A 19,483-nucleotide genomic window follows, 5' to 3' on the forward strand; every position below is an offset into this window, starting at 1 on the left:
CCGCTTGCTGAAGGCTCGGTGAGGTAACCGTTAAGCAAGCGTCGCGTCCTCTGTTTCATGTTTGTCTGTCTATGGTTAGTTAGGCGTGCTTGTCTCTGTTGTGCTTATCACGTGGAGACCGCGCATAAACCGCGTGCACTGTTGCGAATGAGTGCGGTGTTCGCGGTTAGCTAGCGTTTATTATTTTCCGTATCTCCTCATTGTATTATTTGCTGTGCCTTTGCTAACCTCGTATTCTGTTCTGTTCTGCCTTGTGTCTCGTCTGGCGATCGCACCTCTCGCGATCGCGTTCCTATTTCGTATCTGCTGTTGTGTGTGCGCGGTCGCAGGGTGGCGACTAGATTGGTGCACACACATACAACCTATCCCTTTGCTCAATCTCATTCGCAATCGCCTCTCTTGCGATTGCATTCTGCGCTTCGTACAAATTCCTGTCTGGCGTTTGTGGAGGTACAGAGGATTGGTTCCTCTGCACTCCCCAGCGCCATCTGCCGACAGGAATTTTCCCTCTACTGGTGCTTGCACCAAAAGCTGGGTTCTAGTATCTTGACACGCTTGTGGAGGACCTCCGCAGTGTCAGCGCACATCTTTGTGCGCTGAACACGGAGATATCCCACAATCGTTACAGTCGCCCTGTGTAATACAATGTAACTATGGAAAGATGGATATCATTTTAAAGCTCTCTTTCTCCTCTTTCTGGCGACACCTAATCGTCGCCCTACGCCTTTTAGTTTTCTCTATTTTCACGATTGAAATCGCGGCCACGGCAATTTCAATCGCGAAAATAGCGAAAACTAAAAGGCATAGGGCGGCAGTTTATATATCATTGGAAAGAGGAGAAAGAGAGCTTTAAAATGATATGCATCTTTTCATAGTTTCTGCACTGCTCGGAGTCCCTTTAAACTGAAGGCAATGTTATGGGTTCCTATAAAAGCAGTGTAAATTATTGTGTTGATCTCCACCACCTGCATGATGTATTTATGCTTTCTGTTTGCTGCATGAAGAGCACTTCAGTGAACAATGAGTGTGATGAGTGGGGTATGAGAGAAAGCAGCAATGTTTTCTCATCCCTGATCTATTCAATGTGTAATGGTGTAATGATTTTAATAAGGTGAGAGAGAAAGAAGATCCTGCTTCTTACAGCACTTTTAACATAAGAAAGAGAGATACCTTCCATTTCATTTTCATACCGTTCACATACAAATATTCTCAATGATATGTATAATTTATGTTGATATGAAATACGAGCTTATATGTACTGAAAAACCAAGTTGGTGGTTTACCAAGTAAAGTTGCCTTGCCATATATTTTATGTTGGCTAATCTAGATGCACATGCAGGGAGCAAATATAAGAACACATTTGTGATATTAGTAATCAAATGAGTCTTTAGCCATGTACTGCATAGTTTGCAAATGCTTAAACTGTGCAAGCACAGAACGCTCATGGCCATGGGAGTACGATTGAGAGAGGCGCACTGATGCATCCATGCATGTGCAGTGGAGTACAGCTGCACCCTGGAGGGCAGGGGAACTACAGTGAGGAAGTTGTTAGACTGCTAGAGGCTCAATAAAGCACTAGGTAAGTAAATCTAATCCTCCCCACGACTCAGGTATCCTTCAAGGGAATATGGGCCATATTCACTAAATGTTTGTAATGTTGCCATGTGCAGGGAGAGCGCGGTTTACTGTTACTTACAATCTTTATGTTGCACACATTGTGTAATAACCACAACCCACATTACCTGGGGTAACGTAAGCTACGCAAGTAGCGTAATACATGCAACCCTAGCAACCCTTGTGTTATTTAGGTAACGCAGATTTCATTTATTTCACAATGCATGCTATGTAATCGGCATAAGTAATGCTACAATTGCAGTGTGCTGTCTATGCATGCTAATTTTACTGATATTTTGAGTATATAGCTCTACATTATTTACAAAAAAAATTTGCTAACTGAGAATAAAGATCAGAGATCAGGAACTGACTGAAACAAAATGGATTTATAATTCAGACACAAGCTGAGATTTGCTCTTTCAATGGTATGAATAGGAGGTTCATCTGTAGAGATACGTGTACTTTTCAATAAATACATAAAGCGGACCCAAACCAAACATTTTTTAAATTCAAAATATTTAGTTGCACCACTCTGACACATACAAAGATAAATAAACACTCCTTCAAGCCTATGAGCATTTCAGTGTATGCTTTTCACCCTTCTCTTTTCATAAGTAGGGCTATACTGGGGGCAGCCATCAGCAATTCCTCCTTTGCCGGACACCACCTACTCCACCAGTTTGACGGATTCTGTCCCGGCAATATGAAAGGAAGGGAGGGGTTCCTCCAATAAATGTAAACTATTTTATATTTGTCATCATGCAGCTGAAAAAGGCTGCTATTTATCATTATCATTTAGAAAATAGATTGTATTTCTGAAATCTTGTATTTTTAATTTGGGTCCACTTTAATCAGTATCCTCCATGAAGGATCTGAAGGTCTGGGTTGAAGATGATCTGAGAACAGTTTCCTCTTTAAGAAAGATAGTAAGTTTACATTTCGCCTAACAGTTTATTTATTAAAATTACTGTTTCAGTTGGCCTCCAATAAGCAAAAGATTATTTAATACAGTATATGTATTGATACAGCCATGGAGGTGGAATATTCATATAGGAGTAAACCACATGTAAAGAGCCTGCTGTAAAAAATATGCTCCTCATTCTTAATCAGTGTTACTACACCTTAAGCATACATGAAATCAATGCATGAAATTGGCTAATGGGTGAAGCAAGACAAAGAGGTACACTGGACTCTGTTGCATGAAATCACATATAAGGTATTTCAGTAACACCAAATGTAAAATACACCTTAAAACCACTGCCACTTGGCATATCAGGAAGGATTTCCCGGTCTTCTGTTTCAGAAGATTTCATGTAATAGGGTCCAGTGTGCATGGACCCTCAGTGTGCGTTGTTGTTTTAGTTTAATTTATCTTATGTGATTTTATTAAAGTGTACCTTGCTGTGCAATTAAGTATAGCCTGTCTGTGGTTTATGTACCTTGGTGGTGGCCACATCACTGTTTTGTGAGCACTGGGTGATTGCAGGACATCACAGAGGAGAGATTTACACAGCCCAAGCACTGAGGCATATACATATTCAGTATATTTGAAATAGGAATAAGAAAAAAAAAATCAAACTTGGTTTCTCTATGAATGTGGCAGATTTACATAAGGCTACACTTTAGTGAAAATGAAGCCTAACTCCACCATAGGGCATATTTTTGGCAGGAGTTTGTTTCCTCATTTACATCCAATGGAGTCTATCTATAATAACCAATAGCAATAAGACATCCTCGTCCCTTTATGAAAGTAAAAGGGTATTTTCCTTCTGTTTCCTGCTTTCTTTCTGGCTGTAGGAAGAAAAATATACAGGAAGAGTTGTATTGGAGTCACAGGGTCAGTAAATGTATAATAACAATACTAGTGAACATTGTATTTTTAGCTGTACACACTACACAGGCAAAGACAGTCAGCTGCAGTCATTGCTGATATGACAGGGAGTTTAGTTGCCCAGTATAGTTGCCCAGTATAGCCAGTATAGTGCCCAGTATGGCTAGTATAGTGCCCAGTATATAGCCAGTATAGTGCCCAGTATACAGCTAGTATAATGGCCAGTATATAGCCAGTATAGTGCCCAGTATAGCTAGTATAGTGCCCAGTATATAGCTAGTATAGTGGTCAGTATATAGCCAGTATAGTGCCCAGTATAGCTAGTATAGTGCCCAGTATATAGTATAGTGGCTAGTATAGTGCCCAGTATATAGCTAGTATAGTGCCCAGTATATAGCTAGTGTAGTGCCCAGTATATAGCTAGTGTAGTGCCCAGTATATAGCTAGTATAGTGCCCAGTATATAGCCAGTATAGTGCCCAGTATATAGCTAGTATAGTGGCCAGTATATAGCCAGTATAGTGCCCAGTATAGAGCTAGTATAGTGCCCAGTAATACGCCCTAGTATGGGTAGGTAGTGCCCACCCACCACCGGCGGCCGCCACTCCGGTTACCTTATGGGCTGGCGGTGGCTTGTCCGTATCCGCTCTCCTCTTAGCCGCATCTCCTATTACAGCAGCGCGTCACACGGCTGCTGCAAGGAGGAAGGAAGCAGGGCAGCGACTTCCTGTAGCGGCGATATGCATCGCCGTTACCATGGGAACCGCTGCCATTTCCTTCCTCCTTTCAGCAGCCGTGTGACGCAATGCTGTTGAAGCTGCTGCAAAAAGAAAAGCGGCTATGGGGAATATAAGGAAGCGGCCGCCCGCTCATAAGGTAACAGGAGCGGCGGCCGCGGGAGAGGGAGAAAGGCCAGATCCGCCGAGGCCCCCCAGAAAACTGGCCATGGACCACCAGGGGGCCGCGGACCCCAGGTTGGGGACCACTGCACTAGAGCACAGGTGTCGAACTCCAGGCCTGGAGGGCCAGATCCATGCCAGTGTTTAGGATGGACCGAGAAAGAAAGGAATGTGTTCTACCTGATGGACCACGCCTTTCCTGATTCAGACCCATCAATTAACCACCCTGGCGTTCTATTAAGATCGCCAGGCCGGCTGTGGGAGGTTTTTTTTTTAATTTAAAAAAAAACTATTCCATGCAGCCAACTGAAAGTTGGCTGCACGAAAGCCCACTAGAGGGCGCTCCGGACGCGTCATTCTGATCGCCTCCGGCAATCAGAATTAACAAGGAAGACTGCAATGAGCGGCCTTCCTTGTTTTGCTTACCTCGTCGCCATGGCGACGAGCGGAGTGACGTCATTGACGTCAGCTGACGTCCTGACATCAGCCGCCTCCGATCCAGCCCTTAGCGCTGGCCGGAACTGTTTGTTCCGGCTACGCTGGGCTCGGGCGGCTGGGAGGACCCTCTTCCGCCGCTGCACGCCGCGGCGATCAGGTAGCACACGCGGCTGGCAAAGTGCCGGCTGCGTGTGCTGCTTTTTATTTCATCAAAATCGGCCCAGCAGGGCCTGAGCGGCAGCCTCGGCGGTGATGGACGAGCTGAGCTCGTCCATACCACCCGGCTGGTTAATTTGAGCTGTGCCACAAATGTGTGAGGACCTCGGCCCTTGAAGGACCGGTTTGACATAACTGTACTAGAGACTTCTGGAGGTGAATCCACTGTGAGCACAGTGAACGTTTAAGATTGGTTGGTGTGCCCATACATGATACAATCTCCATTGTATATACAATCGGTAATAATAAATAATAAAATTATTGATTTCACACTGGAAATCAAGATAATTTTGCTGCCATCACTCTCCAGATTGGTGAGGTGGAGAGACTTCAAACTAGCTATTCCTAAAAGAAAGAAACGATCAATTGCAACCTAAGTAGCCAAATCAACAATTTATAAAAATAAGACAATGCGGTAGTGTGTATCTTCTTGAGAATATAGAGTTCTAGCGCAGATCAGCGTAATCAAGCAATAAGTGCAAAATTGGAACAATTAAATCATTAGTTTTATTATAAAAACTATACACACAAATTTACTTGGGAGATGGCAAATAAATATGTCTGACAGCTGAACAGATTGGTTGGATATAATTAAGTAAGAGATGAGAAAATTAGGTAAAATGCCTTCAAGTTCAAAATACTGTGTTTGTCTGAGTCCAAATAAGCGATAAAGTCTTGTGCTGAAATAAACCAAAACGGTGATCTGGCCATAAGTTTCAACCCTCTTACCGATTGAGCCTGACATTGAAATATGACTGTATGAGATTATGATGCATTTGGTATGCAATACATTGAAGGCGTCACAGCCACGTAATGCAAAAATGAAAAATAGAAGTTGCTCACATGCAATTTTACACAATTTGTATTAAAATAAAGAGTTTGAAATAGGCCTTTAATGAAACTGGGTGCAATTTTTTAGGGGGTTTGGGAAGGGGGACTTATGGTGTGAGGACAGGACAATGGAGGACAATCTATATTTTTCATGCCACTTGAGTTATTGTGGCTAATATGTGAGAAGTTAAGTTTTGTTAAGGTTTCATTGAGTTTGCTTTGGAAGTATTCTTCCATCGATACTGTTGTGCCCTAAGGCTCAGAAAGCTGGTAGTAGTGACCCTAAAGAGAAAAGTGCATTTATATTACTCCCCTGTCTAAAATGTCTGGGTTAACAAGCTACCTGTTCTCCACTTGGTTTTGTCATGCCCGGAAGAAGCTTAATTGTGGGAACAGATTACTAAGGCTCTTTACGATATGACAAGCTCCCCAGTCCAAACGTACAATTGCTAAGCTTTGTAACAGAGTGCAAGTATGATAAATACTAGAATTTTTGTAGGTAGACATACACAGTACGAAGAGAACTTGGAAGACACTGGATAATTTCTATGGGTTTTATCCATAAAGCAAGTTTTACCACTTAAGACAATTATAAATGAACAGAAAAAAAGCACTAGTATATTTTTTTGGCTATCTACTTTCATGGGAAAAAAACAACAACAACAACAATTCACTCTAAGTCATAAGCATTGCAAAGATTTTAGGAACGATTACATACAGGCAGCTGACCCCTGTGTCCTTTGCTTTGTCTGGCTTCTGTGCCTCTCATTTTTACCGAAGGAAGTTGTAACTGAGTGTGGTTGAACATGGTCTATTAGTAGACATTTACCATTCTGCATTCCCTGTAGCTGTAAGGCTCAGTTCACATGGAGTTGGATTACTAATTGGAAACCCGAGTGGTTTGGGCAGTGTCCGCTCTGATTGGGCATTGTGGTCTGGTTGGAGTCTGGATCAAATGTTTTTCCACCATAGACTTCTGTAAGAAATACATACCAGTGAGCTATCCATAAAAATTGTGCAGGTCAGATGGATCCATTGCAGACTTACAAGTCTGAACAGATCCTATTAATATTATAGGTTCTTTTTTATTGTCAGTTTTTGTGACCCATTGTGATCCAGAAAAACAGACTGAGGGGCGTGGCCGGCAGCGGAGGAAGATGGCTGCTTTCTAACTCTGCTCTGCACCCTCCGGTCACATTTGCCGAGATCTCTCTCGTCACAGCACATTGTTCCGTGCCAAACGAGGTTTGCTGGGATTGAACTTCACCCCGGAATCTTTATGGGCGGCCGCCGTACACAAACCTCCAGCCGAAAGCATACTACGCTCTCATCAGCTACTCACCGCGGAGGATCCAAGATGGCGCCGGGAGAGAAACAACGGGAGGCCTCGCCGGCCCCAGCTTCAGACGACAGCAGTGCTTCCTCCATCCAGCCAACTGCTAAAGGGAAGCGTAGGCAGACGACCTCCAGCAAAGGTATGGCTGACCCAGACTCCCGAGACCAAGCCCTATTGGGCAAAATAGAGCAACTTCTCCACCGCAAGCTGGATGAGGCCTCTACTAAGATAACCACGCAGCTTAAAAAAGAAATCCGTGAACTAGGCTCTCGGATCACGGACCTTGAGCAGCGTATGGACACAGCGAGTGTGACGCTCGCAGAGCATGACAAAGACTTTGAGACAATGCAGCTTAAATTAGAGGATTTCGAGAACAGGGCACGCCGTGGCAATCTAAGGATTAGAGGTATCCCTGAGTCGGTCACTGACCTCACATCTACTATAACGGCCCTGTTCCAAGAACTAGACCCGGCAATCCCCATAGACAGGCTTGAATTTGACCGAATCCATAGAGCACTAACCCCGGTTAAAGCTGAAGGCCCTCCCCGGGACATCATTGTGAAGCTGACCTATTATAATACAAAGGAGGCCCTCCTGCGCGCGGCAAGAGATAAAACAGAACTTACGTTTCAAAATAATCTTTATCAACTCTTCACAGATCTGGCTCCTGCCACTGTCCAGCGCCGCCGAGCCATGAAGCCCTTTCTTCAAATTCTAACAGCACATGATATAAAATATAAGTGGGGCTTCCCCTTTAAAGGGACACTTAAGTCAAACAAAAAAAAATGAGTTTTACTCACCTAGGGCTTCCAATATCCCCCTGCAGCTGTCCGGTGCCCTCGCCGTCTCCCTCTGATCCTCCTGGCCCCACCAGCAGCCACTTCCTGTTTCGGTGACAGGAGCTGACAGGCTGGGGACGCGAGTGATTCTTCGTGTTCCCAGACACATTAGCACCCTCTATGCTGCTATATGGTATATGATATATGCTATAGCAGCATAGATGGCGCTATTGTGGCCAGGAACGCGAAGGATCACTTGCGTCCCCAGCCTGTCAGCTCCTGTCACAGAAACAGGAAGTGGCTGCTGGCGGGGCCAGGAGGACCGGACGGAGATGGCGAGGGCACCGGACAGCTGCAGCGGGCTATTGGAAGCCCCAGGTGAGTAAAACTCATTTTTTTTTGTTTGACTTAAGTGTCCCTTTAAGCTGTTGTTCACCTACAACTCAAGGCAGATAGCTATTGCTTCCCCAGAGGAAGCGCAAAAGAAATTTGAATCTTTGAAGCTGACTTTACCAGCAAGATCCCCAGCAAGCTCACCGGCTCACAGCCAGCATTCCACACGCTCTGCGCCATTATGGGAGACGGTCAAGCCACGCCGTACAACATCCAGGAGACGAAGAAGTTCCCTTTCTCCCTCTAGAATGTCAGATCCGGGATGAAAGCTGTGACAAACCTATTTTTTCTATTTTTATATCCTGATCGCTGCTAATTTGAGTTTTTGATCTGTTTTTTGAACGTCAGTGTATAACTCCCCTTCTCTCTTTTTGGTACATAACGTTATTGAGACTGTTCAGGCTACAACCTAGTTCAAGAATTTTTATATTTCATAACAGCAAGACTTAGTTTCACCAGGAGTTAACTCGAGTGTTTTGGCTCCTCATGACATCTAATTATTGTCCGTTTAACCTCTTTTCTTTTTTGCAGGTTAATAGACTGATCAAGTTTATCTGAACTTTTACTACTATCAGTCTCCATACGGTTTAGTAATATGCTGTTCATTTACCTTAATTGAGTAATGTAGTTATCTAGGCCTACCAAGAGGTTGAGGCTTACCCACACTCTTATTTTTATTTTTATTTTTGGTTTATTAGCCTTAAAGGAGAAATTCCCAGTTGTGTAATAATTACACTGGTATAATATTGTGATGAGTTGTTTTAGCTTTCCTTAAAAAAGGTTTTAGTCGGTATGCTATGCGACCGGAGGGGGCTGCTAGACCCCCGCCACATTGCTGGCTCAGCACCTGACTTTGTCAGCTGCGCTTTCGGTAGTCTGTGCTCTCCGAACACAGGCCCGACCGAAACACGATGCTATATTGTCTCCCCCTGCTTTGTCTCCGTTCAGGGGGACACAATCTCTAACATCTACCCTATCTCACAGGTTCTTTTTCTTCGTTCTTTCCTTCCTTCTTTCTATTTTCTCTGCTTGTCTTTCCTTTAAGCTGTCTTGTTGCAGGAAGTCCTGGTTCATCTTTTTGGTGCTCGCACTTAAGCATGCTAATATCAATGGTCATTATGGCTTCACCTACTAACTCAGAAAATTTGACAATTATTTCTCATAACGTCCAAGGTTTTAACTCCCCCCACAAAAGAGCTAAAGCCTTTAAATACTACAAATCTTGTAAGGCTGACGTGGTTTGTCTACAAGAGACGAGGTTCTCGGTCTCTTCCCACCCTTCCTTCCTTAGCTACTATTACCCCCTGGTGTTAAACTCTTGTGCTAGGAAAAAAGTCAGAGGGGTCACGATAGCATTCCGCAGGGGTTTACCTTTCAAATGCACATTCCACATTGCTGACCCAACCGGGAGATATTTACTACTAGTGGGGACACTACATGATGTCAAAATTACTATAGTTTCCTATTATGCCCCAAACACCTTTCAAGAAAGGTTTCTATCTCATCTTCTACAAGTTATAAGTCACCATAGTGAAGGTATGTTGTTACTGTGTGGGGACACTAATGCTGTATTAAACGAGCTCTTAGATAGGTCCAGACCAAATAAGCGTTTAACCTCATCGCAACAACCAGGGTCCCCTAATCCTTCCGTGATTAACACACTTTTCCGTTCAGAAAATCTCTTTGATGTATGGAGAGAATTGAACCCGACAACACGTGATTATACCTTCTTTTCCAACCCACATAACAGTTTCTGTCGTATTGATTATTTTTTCCTTCAGCAGCACTTTTTGCCTAATGCACACAAAGCAAGGATTTTAACAGTCCCCTGGTCCGATCATAATCCAGTCTCAATTAACCTCTCATCCCTAGTGCCTAGGCGAACCAGTTATAAATGGCGCATGAATGACTCCCTCCTTTCTGACAAGACTATACTAGAGAAGCTTCACACTTACATACAAGAATATATAGAAGATAACCAAGATTCGGTAGCATCCCCCATCTCTTTATGGGAAGCTTTAAAAGTAACGATTAGAGGTCGTGTGATTGGATTAGCTTCATATAAAAAGCGACAGCGCCAGAAAGATATTTCAGAACTGACCAGTAAGCTTGAGGCGACTGAATCAGAATGGAAAGCCAACCCAAATGCTGCTTTAAAATCTGAAAGAGACCAACTTAGAACTCAACTTGACTTGAAACTTACTGACTCAGCTGAAAAACAATTGCACTGGCAGCGACATAAATACTACCGTTGGGCCAATAAATCACATACTCTACTCGCCAACAAACTCAAAAATAAAATATATAAACCCCCCACACTGTCAGTCCGCCTACCTAATGGACAAATCACTTCTGATCCCTCCAAAATAGTGACAGGATTTTATGATTTTCTAAAAGATCTATATGGTCCTCAACGAGATGCTAACCCCAGCGAAATTGATGCATTCCTGGAGGGGGGTCCCTCTTCCACGTGTCTCCTCTGCTCTGGCGGAGGCGCTTGGCAGAGATATTTCCCTAGAAGAAGTACAGTTGGCCATAAAATCTATTAAATCTGCTAAGACACCAGGCCCTGATGGCTTTTCAGGACTGTTTTACAAAAAAATCTCGGCGGCTCTGAGTCCCTTGCTGGTTTCTCTCTTTAATGCATACAAAAGGGGCCTTACCCCAAATGCCTACTCTCTTCAGGCTGACATTACAATGATACCCAAAGTAGACACAGATGTCCTAGAAGTCTACCAATTCAGGCCGATATCCCTTCTTAACATTGATAATAAACTCCTTGGGAAAATATTAGCAACTAGGATTAATACGTTCCTGGGGGATATAATTTATAGAGACCAGGTCGGGTTCGTACCAGGGCGACAAGCCTCAGATGCCACACTCAGAGCAATTGAAGTAATCGAGTTACTGCGAAACAGAAACATTCCAGGCCTGTGTCTTTCCTTGGATATATACAAGGCATTTGACACAGTGTCTTGGAGTTACCTGTTCAAGGTACTTGAGAGATGGGGACTAGGAAACCCTTTTATAACCTGGATCAAGGTTTTATATTCTGATCCAAAGGCAAAAGCACAATATGCAGGATATTCCTCCCCGCTTTTTAACATAACTAGAGGCACCCGTCAAGGGTGCCCACTAGTGTTGGGCGAACATCTAGATGTTCGGGTTCGGGCCGAACAGGCCGAACATGGCCGCGATGTTCGGGTGTTCGAGCCGAACTCCGAACATAATGGAAGTCAATGGGGACCCGAAATTTCGTGCTTTGTAAAGCCTCCTTACATGCTACATACCCCAAATTTACAGGGTATGTGCACCTTGGGAGTGGGTACAAGAGGAAAAAAAATTAGCAAAAAGAGCTTATAGTTTTTGAGAAAATCGATTTTAAAGTTTCAAAGGGAAAACTGTCTTTTAAATGCGGGAGATGTCTGTTTTCTTTGCACAGGTAACATGCTTTTTGTCGGCATGCAGTCATAAATGTACTACAGATAAGAGGTTCCAGGAAAAGGGACCGGTAACGCTAACCCAGCACCAGCAGCAGCACACGTGATGGAACAGGAGGAGGACGGCGCAGGAGGAGAAGGCCACGCTTTGAGACACAACAACCCAGGCTTTGCATGAGGACAAGAAGCGTGCGGATAGCAATTTGCATTTTGTCGCCATGCAGTCATAAATGTAATACAGATGAGAGGTTCAATAAACAATAAACAGTAATTGGTGTTGTCCAGAATGCGCACAATGCGTGGGTCGCGTTCAATGCAGTCCTAGGCCGAAGAGGTCATAGGCTAGGGTCACAAAAACCTGTTTATTTGGGCAATTTCAATGGTGGCGAGTCTGACGTACATAAATCGCAGCAATGGCCGTTAGCAACATCTGAATCTCACGAAATGTCTCATGCAGGTAGAAGACATATTGTTAGACTTGGGCTCCAAAGATGGGTTCCCTACATCTCTGCAAACCAGAGTTACAGGGCTCCAAATTTGGTAAAATCCCCCATAGGCTTTCATTGGGCCTCCTATTTACAGTTCCAAAATCTCACACCTTTTCAAAGGGCAATTGCTCAGCAGTGGCAAATTTTCTAGCATTGTAGGGACCCTTAGGGGGAACATGACTGGTGAGTTTCGGGCCCCTAGGCCAAAGAGGTCATAGCCTAGGGTCACAAAAACCTGTTTATTTGGGCTATTTCAATGGTAGTTATGCTGACGTACATAAATCTCAGCCATGGCCGTTAGCAACGTCTGAATTTCACGAAATGTCTCATGCAGGTAGAAGACATATTGTTAGACTTGGATTCCAAAGATGGGGTCCCTACATCTCTGCAAACCAGAGTTACAGGGGTCCAAAATTGGTAAAATCCCCCATAGGCTTCCATTGCCTCCCTATTTCACTTTCCAAAATCTCACATCTTTTCAAAGGGCAATTGCTCAGCAGTGGCAAATTTTCTAGCATTGTAGGGACCCTTAGGGGGAACATGACTGGTGAGTTTCGGGCCCCTAGGCCAAAGAGGTCATAGCCTAGGGTCACAAAAACCTGTTTATTTGGGCTATTTCAATGGTAGTTATGCTGACGTACATAAATCTCAGCCATGGCCGTTAGCAACGTCTGAATTTCACGAAATGTCTCATGCAGGTAGAAGACATATTGTTAGACTTGGATTCCAAAGATGGGGTCCCTACATCTCTGCAAACCAGAGTTACAGGGGTCCAAAATTGGTAACATCCCCCATAGGCTTCCATTGCCTCCCTATTTCACTTTCCAAAATCTCACATCTTTTCAAAGGGCAATTGCTCAGCAGTGGCAAATTTTCTAGCATTGTAGGGACCCTTAGGGGGAACATGACTGGTGAGTTTCGGGCCCCTAGGCCAAAGAGGTCATAGCCTAGGGTCACAAAAACCTGTTTATTTGGGCTATTTCAATGGTAGTTATGCTGGCGTACATAAATCTCAGCCATGGCCGTTAGCAACGTCTGAATTTCACGAAATGTCTCATGCAGGTAGAAGACATATTGTTAGACTTGGATTCCAAAGATGGGGTCCCTACATCTCTGCAAACCAGAGTTACAGGGGTCCAAAATTGGTAAAATCCCTCATAGGCTTCCATTGCCTCCCTATTTCACTTTCCAAAATCTCACATCTTTTCAAAGGGCAATTGCTCAGCAGTGGCAAATTTTCTAGCATTGTAGGGACCCTTAGGGGGAACATGACTGGTGAGTTTCGGGCCCCTAGGCCAAAGAGGTCATAGCCTAGGGTCACAAAAACCTGTTTATTTGGGCTATTTCAATGGTAGTTATGCTGGCGTACATAAATCTCAGCCATGGCCGTTTCCAAAGATGGGGTCTCTACATCTCTGCAAACCAGAGTTACAGGGCTCCAAAATTGGTAAAAATCCCCCATAGGCTTTCATTGGGCCTACTATTTACCGTTCCAAAATCTCACACCATTTCAAAGGGCAATTGCTCAGCAGTGGCAAATTTTCTAGCATTGTAGGGACTCTTAGGGGGATCATGACTGGTGAGTTTTGCCACTGCTGAGCCATTGTCCTTTGAAATGGTGTGAGATTTTGGAACGGTAAATAGTAGGCCCAATGAAAGCCTATGGGGGATTTTTACCAATTTGGAGCCCTGTAACTCTGGTTTGCAGAGATGTAGAGACCCCATCTTTGGAATCCAAGTCTAACAATATGTCTTCTACCTGCATGAGACATTTCGTGAGATTCAGATGTTGATAACGGCCATTGCTGCGATTTATGTACGTCAGACTCGCCACCATTGAAATAGCCCAAATAAACAGGTTTTTGTGACCCTAGGCCATGACCTCTTTGGCCTAGGGGCCTGAAACTCACCAGTCATATTCCCCCTAAGGGTCCCTACAATGCTAGAACATTTGCCACTGCTGAGCAATTGCCCTTTGAAAAGATGTGAGATTTTGGAAAGTGAAATAGGGAGGCAATGGAAGCCTATGGGGGATTTTACCAATTTTGGACCCCTGTAACTCTGGTTTGCAGAGATGTAGGGACCCCATCTTTGGAATCCAAGTCTAACAATATGTCTTCTACCTGCATGAGACATTTCGTGAAATTCAGACGTTGCTAACGGCCATGGCTGAGATTTATGTACGTCAGCATAACTACCATTGAAATAGCCCAAATAAACAGGTTTTTGTGACCCTAGGCTATGACCTCTTTGGCCTAGGGGCCCGAAACTCACCAGTCATGTTCCCCCTAAGGGTCCCTACAATGCTAAAAAATTTGCCACTGCTGAGCAATTGCCCTTTGAAAAGATGTGAGATTTTGGAACTGTAAATAGGAGGCCCAATGAAAGCCTATGGGGGATTTTACCAAATTTGGAGCCCTGTAACTCTGGTTTGCAGAGATGTAGGGAACCCATCTTTGGAGCCCAAGTCTAACAATATGTCTTCTACCTGCATGAGACATTTCGTGAGATTCAGACGTTGCTAACGGCCATTGCTGCGATTTATGTACGTCAGACTCGCCACCATTGAAATTGCCCAAATAAACAGGTTTTTGTGACCCTAGGCTATGACCTCTTCGGCCTAGGACTGCATTGAACGCGACCCACGCATTGTGCGCATTCTGGACAACACCAATTACTGTTTATTGTTTATTGAACCTCTCATCTGTATTACATTTATGACTGCATGGCGACAAAATGCAAATTGCTATCCGCACGCTTCTTGTCCTCATGCAAAGCCTGGGTTGTTGTGTCTCAAAGCGTGGCCTTCTCCTCCTGCGCCGCCCTCCTCCTGTTCCATCACGTGTGCTGCTGCTGGGTTAGCGTTACCGGTCCCTTTTCCTGGAACCTCTTATCTGTATTACATTTATGACTGCATGCCGACAAAAAGCATGTTACCTGTGCAAAGAAAACAGACATTTCCCGCATTTAAAAGACAGTTTTCCCTTTGAAACTTTAAAATCGATTTTCTCAAAAACTATAAGCTCTTTTTGCTAATTTTTTTTTCCTCTTGTACCCACTCCCAAGGTGCACATACCCTGTAAATTTGGGGTATGTAGCATGTAAGGAGGCTTTACAAAGCATGAAAGTTCGGGTCCCCATTGACTTCCATTATGTTCGGAGTTCGGCTCGAACACCCGAACATCGCGGCCATGTTCGGCCAGAACCCGAACATCTAGATGTTCGCCCAACACTACACGTGACCCGTTCGGCCAATCACAGCGCTAGCCGAACGTTCGGGGAACGTTCGGCCATGCGCTCTTAGTTCGGTCATATGGCCGAACAGTTTGGCCGAACACCATCAGATGTTCGGCCGAACTCGAACATCACCCGAACAGGGTGATGTTCTGCAGAACCCGAACAGTGGCGAACACTGTTCGCCCAACACTAGTGCCCACTGTCACCTATTTTATTTATATTGGCAATAGAGCCGCTAGCCCTGACTATACGTCAGAAACGGGGCATCCAGGGGGTGGAGGTGGCGGGGGTCCAGCATAAACTTAATTTATTCGCTGATGATCTTTTGTTGTTTCTCACGGAACCTGCCTCTTCTATCCCTGAATTGCTCTCAGTGTTGTCTGGGTTCTCTAGAGTTTCAGGTCTGAAAGTAAACCCCCAAAAATCACAGCTTCTCAATATAACACTAGACCCAGACACCTGCCAGTATATAAAAGCTAGATTTCCATTCACATGGTCCAATAACTCAATAGAATACCTGGGTATAAACCTCACAGCCAATTATAAGACACTGTTCCATTACAACTATTACCCCCTTGCCAAACAAATATCTCAATACTTGATGCAGTGGTCCTCTTATAATCTCTCCTGGTTGGGTCGGATAAATGCTATCAAAATGACACTGTTACCTAAAATACTATATTACTTTCGAATGCTACCGGTCCGTGTTCCCCCACACTTTGTACGCTTACTACAGTCAAAGTTGTTTAAATTTATATGGAATAACTCTCGCCCCAGGATCCCCAAATCCACTATGTATATCCATAGGACTAAAGGGGGTTTAGGAGTTCCCAACCTAAGTAATTATTACCAAGCAGCTCAACTGACCCATCTCATTGATCTTTATAAAGGTCCCAAGATGCCTACCTGGATTCTGTTTGAGATCCCAGCCGCATCTCCACAATCAGTACAAACCCCCCTATGGCTTCCTAAACAACTAAGGCCTAAATCTCTAGGGACAGTGTTCCAACACTATCTATCAGTTTGGGATTCTATCCGCTTTTTAAAAGGTCTTATGTCACCTTCTCGGCCTCTGATGTCCTTTATAAATAATCCATTATTCACTCCTGGTTACAAGAGTCCAAATAACTTTAAATGGTGGAGGGAACGCGGACTAGAACAAGTTAAATCACTTCTAGGATGCTCTGAGATTTTCTCCTGGAGAGATCTACAAGAAAAATACCAGATCCCTCCCATTGAGAAATTCCGTTATTTGCAACTCAGACATTGGCTTTCCTCCCTTCTTCCATCTCAGACCCAATTTCCTATTTCCCTGACCAGATTTGAAAATCTCTGTATGCATAATCCTTTTGCAAAAGGGGTTCTGTCCGACCTTTATGCAGCTCTAACAGACCCATCACCATCCTTCTGCCTTGGCTATGTAACTAGATGGGAGTCAGATTTGAAGGGAGGAAGGCCAAAGGAGGATTGGGAAGAGACCTGGAACATAATCCCTAAGCTATCACTTAATTTGGCGATAGTGGAATCATCCTACAAGATCCTCTTAAGATGGTACTGGGTGCCAGCAAGATTGGCTCACATTCCAGGAACAGGCGAAAGCATGTGTTTCAGGGGGTGTGGGGTTAAGGGTGATCTACTCCACATATTTTGGTCTTGCACCATGCTCTCTAGACTATGGTCAAGGGTATTCAGAATGCTCCAAGCCTTATTTCACAAAATAATCCCAAGAGACCCTTGGATAGTCCTGCTACATGGTAAAATAGACTCCCTTAACAAATCACAAAGAACACTAACCCACTTTATATTTGCTGCAGTGACACAGACAATAGCACGTGCTTGGAAAACTCAATTTGTATAATTTGAAGAAGTTAAACAGAGAGTGACGACCTCTATGACACAGGAGCATTTGGCGGCTATATTAGATGATAAGGTAGATAAGTATTGCAAGATTTGGGACCCTTGGAAGTTGTATATAGGTTTATCCTAAATCACTAGACCACTTTGTCTTGATGGTGCTTATATGGAACCAGTCTTCCTGCTCTCTCCTCTTTCACTCTCCTTCTTCTTTCCTCCTTTCCTTTGCTTTACTTCCTTCTCTCTGTTCTTTATGTTGTCTCCCGGAAACCCGGGATCCAGTTGTTTGATTTCAGTCTATAGTAGGCATGTCAGCCCGAGTCTAGGACCACTAATGATCCGTTTTTGAAATATAGAATGAGAGGCCTTTGGCAAGACTCATGTGTCCCTGCACTCTTCTTGTGGACTTTACCTCTACAAATGCCTACATTGTAATAGACACATCTTGTTGTACAATTGTATTGGTGCATTATGTTGAGCTTTTCTATTTCTTTGAAAATAATAATAAAACATTTTGAAACAGAAAAACAGACTGAAAAGTCAGTTTTGCGTTGTAGTGTGATCCGAGTCTAAATCATCCACCATGGGTGAATCAAATTCTTACTGCTGAGGGACATGCAGATGCAAAAAATGTAATTTGGATCAGTTAGGCCCATTATGCTTGACTTTCCCAAAAATTGGTCTTAGGCCTATGATCGACAGATACGGTAATCATGGTGTGGATTCAATTTTGAGCCCCTCCAGGGACAGTTAGTGACAAAACTATTTACCTCTTAAAACATTGTAGAAGATGTCAGTGTAATATAAATAAATAATAAATAAAAAACTGAAATAAAAATGCAAAGAAGTATAACTCTCCAAGTCTAGAAAATAATGTCTGAAATGGTTTGTAAATCAATGATATGTAATATATTTTATAATTATTCTTTTTAGTTACCAAAACTGGAGTTGCATATTACGTTTTAGGTGATATTGAACCATTTCCACCTTTGTTTACACTTCTGTCCAGCAATCTTTTTGGTCCAGACAATAGGGATTTGACTAAGTTTTAGATCAGTGACTTCCTTCAAGGACAATCTATCTGAAGTATGTGCTTTTCTTTCCTTTTTTTTTAGAAACATATTGTGATATTTGTATTCCATTCAACAATGTCTTTGCTATTCCCCAGAAGATAAAAGATTATTTGTCAATTAACTGAGATTCTTTCAGATGAAGGTTGAGCTGCATATCGTCAGGGTCACACAAGGGCATGCAAGTTTGATTATTACCAGTGTTCAATAAAGTGCCCCATTGGTCACACTTATACAATCATCTCCATGGACACAGTTCTGGGTAAACCTTAAGCTGGCTTTTAAGCTACGTGTGTAAAAAATAAAAATGCTTGACCAGCTGTAATTAATGCTTACTACAGGCTTTGAGAATTAATCCACTAGATGCAGACATTAGCTTCTACTCATCCATGTTCAGATTGCTAATTATACTTTCCTTATATTTGTATTATTATGTTATATTTTATTTTACTTGTTGGGGCTTCATGAATGGTTGGCAGTATGGTTTATTTGTATGCTGTTATTTTATACTGGGGTGTCCTGTATTCTTTCAGGAGGAAAGGAGCCCCCATAGTGCATCATGAGGGTCAACTTTGACCCTCTACATCACAGTCAGCAGGCACATTGTAGCCAATCAGGCTACACTCCCTCCTGGAGGCCCTCCCTTCCTTATAAAAGGCAGCAAGCGTTAGGCATTGGACTCTCTCGTGTGCCTGCAGTAATTAGAGAAGGAAAAGCTGCTGAAGACTCTCATATGGAAAGATTAGTTAGGCTCTTGTAGGCTTCTTAGCTTGCTCCTTGCTGACTCTTATTGCTAAAAAAGCACCCCTCAATGGCTCTTTTGAGAGCTAATCTTGTTCTTGTGATCTATTTTTTTTTGTGTGTGTCCCACTGACACTTGTGTTGCATAGACAGCCTTGGTAATTCCTACTGTGTGTGCCACTGCCAGGCCCAGCACATTCAGTGATTACTATCTGTGTGTGTGACAGGTGCACATTGTAATACCCATCACTGCATATACCTACCTACCTGTTGTTCACAGTGCACCCACCTACCTACATGAGCTGATTGCACGCAGT

This window comes from Hyperolius riggenbachi, chromosome 2, assembly GCF_040937935.1.
Source record: "Hyperolius riggenbachi isolate aHypRig1 chromosome 2, aHypRig1.pri, whole genome shotgun sequence".
Classification (NCBI taxonomy): Eukaryota; Metazoa; Chordata; class Amphibia; order Anura; family Hyperoliidae; genus Hyperolius; species Hyperolius riggenbachi.